The sequence below is a fragment of the Dreissena polymorpha genome, chromosome 8, assembly GCF_020536995.1.
Source record: "Dreissena polymorpha isolate Duluth1 chromosome 8, UMN_Dpol_1.0, whole genome shotgun sequence".
Lineage (NCBI taxonomy): Eukaryota > Metazoa > Mollusca > Bivalvia > Myida > Dreissenidae > Dreissena > Dreissena polymorpha.
In genome coordinates, this window is record NC_068362.1 from 74814829 (window position 1) to 74827496 (window position 12668).

General features: G+C 35.6%; 1 protein-coding gene across 2 annotated transcripts in view; it reads right to left on the reverse strand.

Annotated features, from left to right (window-relative positions):
* LOC127841853 (zinc finger CCCH domain-containing protein 13-like) overlaps positions 1 to 12668 on the reverse strand; it is a 56378-nt gene that overhangs the window by 27476 nt on the left and 16234 nt on the right. The window lies entirely within an intron of this gene.

Genomic DNA, 12668 nt, shown 5'->3' on the forward strand with positions numbered 1-12668 from the left:
ACACACACACACACACACACACACACACACACACACACACACACACACACACACACACACACACACACACACACACACACACACACACACACACACACACACACACACACACACACACACACACACACACACACACACACACAATAAAACACTTACTTGGTTTGCATATAACATTCAATAAAGAATGTAACCTGCAGTTTATATTGCATTAGTGTGTTTACAGCATGACATATTTGCTTACATACAACAGCCAATCAGAATCCACGACTCAATGAGAACGTATTTCCAAGATGGCCGCTTGACATGATGTAAACAAAACAAATAGTTAGAAGTTTTTGTATTCGTTTAAATCAGCAAAAAGTATCCAAATTGATTAACAAAGGGTTATACTTGTGAAATTAAATCTTAATTGATTTGAACTCTTTAGTTAATAAAATATTTTACCGATTTATACACAATTACCCACGACTTAACAAGGCAATAGCATACATATTTGTTGAACATTTATTTTCCGAACTCACTTAGCTTATTTAATTCATACATTTTGTACTATTATCAGTTTAACGAAAAACAATCACTCCATGCCGTAAAATGTGTAGGCTTAACCCAAATGAATAGAAAAAACAACAACTCTACTTTAAAAATCGGATACCGTCAAAAAACTGGACCATGCGGGCGAAAAAAATCCTCATTTTAAGATAATGAGGTGCGGCATATTTAACGAATATCTGATCAATTAATTTTGGCCTTAGCGGTAGCTATACATACATCTTCCTTTATTTACGACCTTCAAATTTAACGCTGTATATCAAATAAATATTTCATAATTAATAAGTTATAGGAAACACAAAGAAGCCGGAGTATTTTTTTTTCTATTTATACAACTACATGTAGAGGTGTGAATTTAATGTATAATGAACCAACCTTTTGTTTGTGTGTTTGTGTAACCCAGCTAGAAAAATCCCCGACCACGATGGGGATCGAACACGGGACCTCCCGGATCCAAATCAGGCAGACACTCTACCGCGTCGCTATAAAAGCTAGCTCACATAGCAAGGCAGTATAAGTGTCCCTTATACGTCACACTACTACATTTGGCCCATGAGCAAGTTGGAATAACAGTTTGCGTTTCCATGCAAACAATAGGAGAAAAATAAATACATTTTGCACTGTTGAAGACTTTTGTAAATATATGGATAGCAAAGTATATGTAGTCCCTTCCTCTAGCTTTGCCCCTCTCCTTTCAGGCAAAGCATATGCATGCAGCGATGTCAATCACATTTCGTAGGGAAAAAATATTTATATGAAAACGGACGCGGACTATTCAGATTAGGTGTACAGTAGAGAGGGACATCAATACACCATATGCACGCGTTTATTAATTTATAATTAACTATATTATTAATATGTTTCATACTTATTTATTGACTGTACTATGTCTATTTTATAATGACTAAAACATAATTATACTATGTAGATTTAGAAAATCACGAACTACCGCTGTCACATATGTTGCAACCGCTGCAATATATGTCACAACATCTGCCACATACGTCACCACTGCTGCCACATATGTCACAATCGCTGCCACATATGCCGAAACCAATGCAACAAATGTAACAACTGCTGCCGCATATGTCACAAACGCTGCCACATATGTAACAACCGCTGCCACATATGTCACAACCGCTGCCACATACGTTACAACCGCTGCCAAATATGTCACAATCGCTGCCACATATGTCACAACCGCTGCCATAGACGTTACAACCGCAGCCACATATGTCACAACCGCTGCCGCATATGTCGCAACCGCTGCCACATATGTCACAACCGCTGCCACAAATGTCACACCCGCTGCCACATACGTTACAATCGCTGCCACATATGTCACAGCCGCTGCCGAATATGTCGCAACCGCTGCCGCATATGTCGCAACCGCTGCCACATATCTCACAACCGCTGCCACATATCTCACAGCCGCTGCCACATATCTCACAACCTCTGTCACATATGTCACACCCGCTGCCACATACGTTGCAATCGCTGCCACATATGTCACAACCGCTGCCACATATCTCACAACCGCTGCCACATATCTCACAACCGCTGCCACATATCTCACAACCGCTGTCACATATGTCACAACCTCTGCCACAAACGTCACAACCTCTGCCACAAACGTTACAACCGCTGCCACATATGTCCTGTTTATATGACAACAAAATGAAAACTGAGACGAATGTTTTCTGTTGAAGCATGCAAACGCAAGCTCAATTAATGGTTATTAAACGCCTGTATTACTTATCAAAACCCCTTTATATTGAATTAACACACCGTGGAATGAATTAAAATATCATTAGGCGTAACATGACTATCAATGAGCAAGAATCCACCATTAGCTTTGATTGTGACAGCTTGTGATAGCTTGTGAATGAGGTGTGATCATGGAAATGTTTAGAACTTGTTGTAATAAACATTCTAAATTTTCAGTAAGTTGCTCCATCCCATAACAGGAACATGACCTATTTAGAAACACATTAAAATCTTAGAAAAAAAACACGTGAAAAGTTCTTTCCCTATATACAAATCGTCCGTTTGTTCGAATACTATCGATGAGTTCAATTTAACACCAAACATTTCCACACGCCAATCAAGATACATTAAATAAGAGACATGACAATATAACATTCTCACTAAATAGGAATCAACACAGTATTCGGTGATATAAAGGTACGTGTCAAAAAAGCAATAAGAATACACCAGCTTTAATCATGCATGGTGTATGTCACACATTTAGACGCAGTTAAAAAAGTATTGATACGGATAACTAATGCGTTTTATATACATTGAAACAACATTTGCGAAAGAAACGCCGCAATAAAGAAATTAGTTTGCATAAAAGCAAAGTGCAGCTCTTGCAGCTTTTAAGATGTGGTATACTGATATGCTGTTGATTTGAATGTAGAAGACGATTAGAGTAAAGAAGGTACAAAAACATTCCACAGTCAATCCACACCCCTTCATGCCGATATATAAACAACATATTTGTGAAAAACATGGTATAAACTATGGTGATTAGTTAACCTTGAATCTCTTGAAATCTTGTGACTTACGAGTAACCTTTCAATCTATCAATCAATTTATCAAAGGAGCTCAAATGTTCATGTATTTATTACGGCGACAATACGAGCAAAACTACCGGAAACGGTTATTCTAACAGCTACTTTTACTGAAAATACGCTTTCAGTTTACTTACTTAATGTGATATGTATATCCCGTAAAACGCTTACGTCTGTCTTCAGCGTTAGCGATATCAATAAAAGCGTCGGATCGCGGTTTGGCCATCGCCATACTATCACAGAATCGTTCACTTGCGCGAGTAAACGAGTGTGTTTGGAACATATTCACATCCTTAAATCCATGATTCAACTCACTGAAATGTAAGACCCGTTTAATATCCGTTGCTTTCCAGTGCGCTATAGCTGGAATCTGTTTGGACTTTGCCATTTTGCCAGCAATTGGCTTCTGACAACGACCTTCGGGAAATGTTGAAAAACCTTTCCCACTCTTTCCTCTGCCAGGGTATCTTCTGTCTACAATCACTCTCGCACGATCTGTATTAACAGGGTCTTTGGAATCTTGATCAACACGGACTAACCCCACTTTATCCTCAGATAGCCCCGTTTTTCCGCGGTCCTCCGTTGTGACCACCCCGTGATCTCTTCGAGCGCTTCTTCGCGACGCAGACACGCTGTTAGGAAACTCGTTAGATATTAGATTATCGGCTATTGACTTATCTCCGTGTTCAATACGTAAGCCGATTTCAATTCCTTTACGCAAATTAATCGCTTTATTGTTTACTTTTGCATCTTTCTTGTTATCTTCTCGACGATATCCAGACTTATGCATTGGCGACGTTATTTTCCTTTCGTCGCGGTTTTTAAAAGTTTCTACCCAGGCCAGGCGCGGATTAATATGACGCTGTGTCGAGGACGTTCCACGTGACCTAGACGTTCTGGACGATGACGTAACTTCGGAACGTGCATCGCGAGTTATCGCCCTTGCACGAGATCCCGAATCGCGAGATTTTCCGCGAAGTTCTCCTACCAGAAGCAAGGCATTTCTCGTGTCTGACGCTGCCCATGTCTTGCTGCGAAACAAGCCTTCGGGCCTTGGTTTTGCGAATCTCATGGCAAGGTTGTATTTCGCGTATTATGTGATACAATTAATTAAGTAGAATGATCCCGAGTTATAATACGAGAAAAAAATACTACCCAAAATAACAGATGTCGATCTATATATTGGGTGATTTGTGATTGTATGTCTGTTTTAGATGTGATAATACTTCAAATGTCGGGGTGTCTAAGAACATTTAGCTCCACGGAGGTTAGAATTCTGGTTTTTCTTACACATTGTGATTCAGATCCTGATACTTCTTCAACTGATCATCGCTTTTCTACTTGAATTGTTTTATGTCATTTTGGAAACACATAGAACCATTGTGAAAAAAGGTCATGGGAAAACACATACATAGCGAAAAGGTCGTTCACGCTTTCCTTTTTCTTTCAAACATGAGTATACTTTTTAGAAATACATTTATGCGCATAGACACGTATGAAACGGCGCATGCGTTTTGTCGTGATAATATCACATGATCTTATGCAAAATGTGTTTCTCCTTCAGCATCTTTAATAAAAACTGTCAAAATCTTTCAACTGTTTCATTACCATACCAATATTATCAATATCTATTCGTTCGTATGTATGTTACTTCTCACGAATAAACTATAATACAGCCGCACTTTCGTTCTAAATCATAAACATTTATCCAGGAATATATACATAATTTAAATTTCTAGTATAGACAATTCAATGCCAAAATTAACTTCCATGTTACTTTTTTTATTAAAACTTCCACGAGTGTCACGACGTGATTAGACCAAAGTGTAAATTGAACATGAATGTGTTTCAGAAAGAAAAATGAAAATGGATTGGACAAAAAAACACGAAGTGTTTAGATATCAGGGATTAGCGCATGAAAGCCTGTTTGTGGCTAATTGATATGTTACCCTTTCAGGGGCATTGAGAGCATTCAACTGGGTCTGTATGCACATAACAAGATACTGAATGGAGAAAGTAGTTTCAGATGGAGATACATTTTTCTCCACTTGCACGACGAGAATACTCGCAAAACCCAAGGAGCGATTTTCAGCGGGAAGACAGTCCGATGACATACTCGTACAGGCGAGACAACGCGATGAAATGCTCGTACAGGCGAGACAACGCGATGAAATGCTCGAAAAGGCGATAAATAAATACGGACAGCAATTTAAAACGTCAAACACATTAAGTCATTATAAACCTTCGCGCTGAGCACAGAATTACTTCAAAACATTTCAAGCATATAATACAGTTTCAATAAATCTTCAGCCAGGACTCCACAAGAGAGTATCCAATTTAAAAGTAAAAATTCCTTTCATGTTGATTATTTATTTGAACATAATTGAATTACTGCTGCAATTCATCGATTAAGAATTAAATACATTAATATGGACATCATTTCAAACGTCAAACACATTATTGGAAGTTCTTGAACCCATATACCCAGTGAACAAAAAAACTTAAAAGATTGTCCAGCATATGTGACAGTTTCAATGCATATTATGCAATAACAAGATAAAAATTGTGTAGACGGAATTTGCCCTTAAACGTTGGAACAAGCGAGCGCAATAAAAATGAAATTGACAATAAGTGCATTTTGTGTAAAATATAATCAGAGGCGCAGAGTAATGAAAATGATTAGTACACATTTGTTGAACATTTATTTTACGAACTTTACCTTGTTTAATTCATACATTTGGTACAATTCACAGTTTGACGAAAAATAATCAGCCCATGCCGTAAAATGTGTAGGCTTAACCGAAATGAATAGAAAAACAACAACTCTACTATAAAAATCGGAAACAGGCAAAAATTTGACCAGGCGGGCGCAAAAAAAAACTCATTTTACGATAAAGTGCAGCATATCGAACGAATATCTGATCAAATAGTTTTTGCCTTAGCGGTAGCTATAAATACATCTTCCTTTATTTACGACCTTCAAATTTAACGCTGTATAGCAAATCAATATTTCATAATCAACAAGTCAGAGTAGAAATATGAAACACAAATAAGCCGGAGTAATTTAGATCTATTTTTACAATTACCCGTAGTGGTGTGAATTTAATGTATCATGAACCAACTTTGTGTGTGTGTGTTTAGCCCATGAGTAAGTTGGAATAACAGTTTGCGTTTCCATACAAACAAAACGAACAAAAATAAATACATTTTATTATGTTGAAGACTATTGTAAATACATTACAAGCATAGTATATGTAGTCCCTTCCTCTAGTTTGTCCCCTCTCCTTTCAGGCAAAGCATGTGCCAATCACATTTCGGCGGGAAAAAAATATTTATATCGAAACGGACGATTATATTGTTCGGGCTATTTGGGTAAGATGTACAGTATTGACGGCAATCAAAACACCATATTCACGCGTTTATTAATTTATAATAAACTATATAATTAAAATGTTCTATACTTATTTATTGACTGCATCATGTCTATTTAAAACTGACTTAAAAATATAGTTTCAGAACATCACGAAATAATTCAAATTACCGCTGCCACATATGTTGCAACCGCTGCCACATATGTGACAACCGCTGCCAAATACGTCACCACTGCTGCCACACATGTAATAATCGCTGCCACATATGTCGTAACCGCTGCTACATATGTAACAACCGCTGCCACATATACCTACAACCGCTGCAACATATGTCACAGCCGCTGCATCATACGTTACAGCCGCTTCCACATATGTCTTCAACCGCTGCAACATATGTCACAGCCGATGCATCATACGTTACAACCGCTTCTGCCTATGTCCCAACCGCTGCCACTTATGTAACAATTTATACTACATATGTCACAACTGGTGCAACAAATGTCATAATTGCTGCCACAAAGGTCACAACAGAGGTCAAAACTGGTGCTTCTCATAAAGTGATAACGCTGATAAAGCTGCTGACGTGTTCACTTTTAATTTTACATAATGATTGTTTCAATAATACTATGCGCCTTGTATATACTATAAAATAATGGTTGTCCGTATAAAACTTTTAACGTTACATGGGCTCTATATCCTTCGGATGAATATAGAGGTTACAACACCGTGCTTGATCAATTCGTTGCCATAGGTTATTATCACATGACTTCGAATTAACATCAAGCAAATATCAAGACCTGTCACCTGATAAACTAACATTCATGTGATCGCGATGTTTCCATTTAATAAAGGTCCACTAGATGAATGTTCATATTATAAGTAGAATATATAAATATAAATATATATATATATATATATATAATTTTTTTTTATTTTATTTATTTATATTAATATATTCTACTTATAATATGAACATTCATCTAGTGGACCTTTATTAAATGGAAACATCGCGATCACATATATATATATATATATATATATATATATATATATATATATATATATATATATATATTCACACATATGGCCAGTTACGGGGTCTCTGATTTAGAAATAGGTTATGGGGTTCCCACTTTAAATACATGTATCTCCATACCCTTTTTTATCCGATATAAACACGAATTAAGGTATATAGGGGTACCTACTATTATTATTGTATATAAATACGTCATTTATTTAACGTCTTATACAAGGAAATATATAGCGAACTTATTTGCGAGGTATATACAATTTCAATTTCAGACCTGATTGTGGTTTTCGATTTAAGACCTTATTGTGAGATTTGATTGCATTACCTCCCCTACACCCCCCTCATAGTAATTAAAGGAGCCTAGAATGCGGGGTTGTATATAGACCCCGTTTTTTATATTGACCTCGTAAGTACAGTCTGAAAACTACCGAGACCGCGTAACTGGCACTATATATTGGTATATATATATATATATATATATATATATATATATATATATATATATATATATATATATATATATATATATTGATTACAGTTTAAGTGCAAATATACATTTGCAGAAAGGGGAAAACCTTTTGTTTACATATTGTTTGTATTATCTATAAAAAGTAATGTTATGGTTGATTTAGTGTATACTATACGCCAATGTCAATGTTTGAATAACACAAATTAATGTGACGTATGTTACTTGTATTGAAATTTTTCAAATAACAACATAATAACTTTATCCTACGCATATTAAATAAGTTCTCACTTTTAGACCGATTTATGAAAGACATGAGGGGTGGAGTAAAACGTGACGGAGATGGGCGGGTAAGATTAACACAAAAACGACATAGAAACCATAGAAACGCGTGCACATGATTGCAACATGTATATATAAGTGACGGACTATGAGCTGTACATCTGATAAGACGCAGCAAAAGTTTTGCATAAAAAGCACAATTTTGTTAAGTGTAACATCCATTTCGTATTATTTAGATCATTGATAGTAAAATAAAGCAAAACTACAAATAAAACGGAGGTTCCATACATTATGGAAAAAGTATATTTTGCCTCGCTTTAAGATGGGACCTAAACAATGCATTTGACGTGCAAATATTTACGTACCTTATGAAAGCGGGGCCATGCAGTGTCCATGCAGTTAAAACAGTAACGATAACAAACAACTGACTTACTGTCTGTTGGATTGGTTAGATCCGTCATACATGGCTTCCAGTTTAAGATTCAAAATTAGGTTCCTGTACATTCGCTCATTCTCTGTTTTTGAAGTCATTCTTGCGTTGTATCAACGTGGTTTCAATTGTCATTCCGCTGACCTAACTATTAGGTCAGTTTTTCTTTACAATCGCCTACTGCTTTGTTGATAAAAAGGCCATTAAAACGGCATTAACTCCAAACATTCAAATAATTTCAAGATATCGTTTTTCTCCTTTCAATTAAATGACAAAAATCCATACTTTCTCTAAAACCTGTTCTCAGTTTTAGAATGTACCATACATATCCGATAAAGATCTGTCATAAGTCATTCTACCGAAAAGAAAACATTTAACGATTCATTGACAATTTAAATAAATCTTAAAGTCAACATATTAAATTTAGCGAAAGTATAAAACAGAATCAATTTTTATACAGACACCTACACTCCGATAGAAATAGTCGCCTTAGTACTACCATTCAATGAAAACATATCACAAATCATACAATATTCATTAAACTTTAACGCAGTTATGAACACTAGTTTTCGGTAATTTTGAAAAAAAATTCGCCGACACAGAAATTTCGCGAGCTTCTCCTAGATTAAATGTCAAATCAAATATTCAATACAAATAAAACGTATTGGTATGGCAGTGTTTAACATTTTTCTCAGAGATAGGTTAAATTTCACTTAATGTCAATAATTGGTTTTGATTGAACGAGCCACATTAAATATGAAACGAATGCAGCAATTTTTGTGTCAAAAGTATTGTATACACTGTATACATGCATACACTTAATGTGTACTTAATAGTAGATCTGCCCACCGTGGTATAACTGGAAAACAGTTGAAAACGGCGAAAAGTCAAACTAAACAAACAAGATTAATAATGGAACAATAATACAGAAACTATTGAAATGTTGAAATAGGCTATTTGAAGACTTTGGATAGTTCTACATTTGTTTATTTGTCGACTTAAAATGAAAGTGTGAATGACACGTGAAGCAGCTTGAACTTTTTTCCAATCGTGATACATCGGCTATCTCCGGACTCCTCCGTAAGATAGATTGATTTATAGAATAAATCGTCTGCTGATCCAGAGTGACTTTGTTTCGTCATTAAAGCGTCTATAACGCTCAAAATCAACAAAAATTTCGAAAAGAATTTCGTAATATAAAGTTAACACCTCAACAATAAATGTTCCTTATAGCAATAGCCACAATTTCAACGCTAGTTGTGGTATGATTACATAGATTTGTGTAGATGCAAAATGCTCGTTTTTGTTTATCTGTGACACAATTCCATTTTAATTTCCCGCGAATATATCTATTCATACGACACACTAACACTAAAATGGTACCATGTTAGTGTTCATGTGTCGTATGAATAGATACGTTGCGGGAAATTAAACTGGAATCAAATGTGCAAAACAATTATAAAAACGATCATTTTGTATCTACAAACATCTATTTTACCAGACCACATTTGGCATTGAAATTTCGGCGATTGCCATACGGAACACTGATTTTTAATTGTTTAACTTTATTTTACGAAATATTATACGAAATTTTTGTTGATTTTGAGTAGTAATGGGACTTTAAATGTAAAACAGTTACATATTAGGAGAAGGCAAGTGCTGTGAAATTGGAAATCAAAAGATAAAATGCATATAAAGAATCGCTTAAACTACAAGTCAAAAACACCAAGATGTGTCATGAAGCCAACCCTCAGAAAAATATTCGTTAAGTTGTTCCCAACCGCACGCTATATTTGCGTTTTCGTTTTTTTGTTCATTCAGAGTCATTTGAAATTAATTGCTACATTTATTTTCGAAATAGTGTCCCTGAAAATCGAGTTTCATGTTTTGTGTCAAAGGGAAAACATTCTTATTTATCAAGGACACCCACGCAATGCGTTTTTGAATTACTAAATGAAACAGGTTGGTCATATATTATATATATATATATAGTTATATTATATAGTTGAATATTCGTTTGATCCAGTAGATCGAAAAATTTAATCGAAACTAATGATTTACAAGTATTATTCATAACATAATGGTATCAATATAATCACGAACGCATTTTTCTTTGTGTGTACATGTATAAATAAAATATGGTTTAATTACTGTTTTACTTTTATAATAAACATAATTATTACAATATATATATATACACATATATATATATATATATATATATATATATATATATATATATATATATATATATATATATATATATATATATACATATATCTATTTAAAAGGATAAAATAATTTATACAAAATATCTCGGTCTTCAACAGGAAAAGCGCTCAGTAAGAAAGGAGCTATCTGACGTAACACGAAAGTTTTCTATTACACGTGCAATTATAATTATCATTGTGAGTAGAAAGGGGAGGAGAAAATCTTAATCCACATATAAAGTGGAGGGTGACATCCAAAATTCGTAATACATACACATGTAGACATAAACGATAAAGCTGTAGAAATTTCGCTTAGTCGATCAAAAAGTCCGTGCACGCAATTAAGCCAGCACACATCTTACCGGATGCGGATAACCTTATCAAAGTGGACGGTCTTCTGTTTATCCACAACCACCTTCTCTACAGGTTGAGGGAATCCGAACTCTGTCGCCGTTTTTCTCGCCAATCGGATGTCGTCCAATTGGATGCTTAAACTGCTCAACGTTCTATTGATGGAATCGGTGCGCCCGATCTGACCTAGCTGGGCGGCTTTGCTGGGCGATCGAGGGAGCGGCATGGTCGGCACGTTAAGCTCGATGCTCATGTTGCTGTTGACTCGTCGGAAGCTGTCCGTCCGTCCGATAGGCGGCACCACGGGGGCGTCGGTGAGGTTCTTCAGTGGAGACGGGGTATTCTCACTGCGGAACTTGAACGCCTTCTCTAGGCGGCGTTTCCGGGAGGAGCTCCGCCTTCGCATCGGCGACCGTTCCTCTTCCGCGTCATCGTGGCGCATGATTTCCACTTGCTCGCTATGCACGACGGTGGTCATAGTCGTCACTTCGTACATTATTCGATCATATTCATTATATTTTATAAATTATACCATATATACAAATATATATGGTTCCACTGCAACATCGTCAATAAGCACGTGCGGCTCACATTATAGTTATTAAATTCACATAGTGTACTATTTCAAATTGATAAGTTTCCGCTCTGGTTGTCGTTTGTGCGCGGGCGGCTTAAAACCGACTCCATAACAGCGTTATTTTGGCTGCTAACTGATTGCAAATATACCGACACTTGCGCCAAGAACTTGGCTCAATCCATGTGTTCAGAAAACAAATTAATAATCAATTAAACATAAAGTTACAGTATAAAGATCAAGTTGATTACAAGTTTAATTTGAACTATTTTACACCATGCGCAACTATTGATATTTAATTTTAGCGTAGATAACAAAGCCTCATTTCATTGTAATTATTTCTTTTGTTTTTAATCTTTAACTCAAACCTTAACCTTCGGAATTTAGTATTAAACCGTAAATATGTATACTACGCTCCGTTGTTTTGGATAAAATCTTGTGAAGTGCAATTGTAAAGCTCAATTAGTTTCAAGTCGATGTATTGAATACTTCAACAAAAAAGTTAACAGTTGAGTTTGTATCAATGGCCATTAACGCAGTCAAATTTAGCGTGACACATCTTAGAAGGAATCTCATGGATGATTCTATTTGAGCTATTTCGAATTGCAGATGATGTTTAAAAAAAAATAACGCAATTAAATGCCCAAGCAGTATAGATACGCATAATTTCAAATGACAAGAAAACAAAACTATATATTTTTACAGATCTTTTCAATGATGTATATAAAACAAAACCACTTGATGTCTTAATTTTAAAAGACTATGGATATAACGTAGGCTTTAAATTGCTCCGAGCATACTTGCGTTTGAGATAAATATGATTGTAATAAAC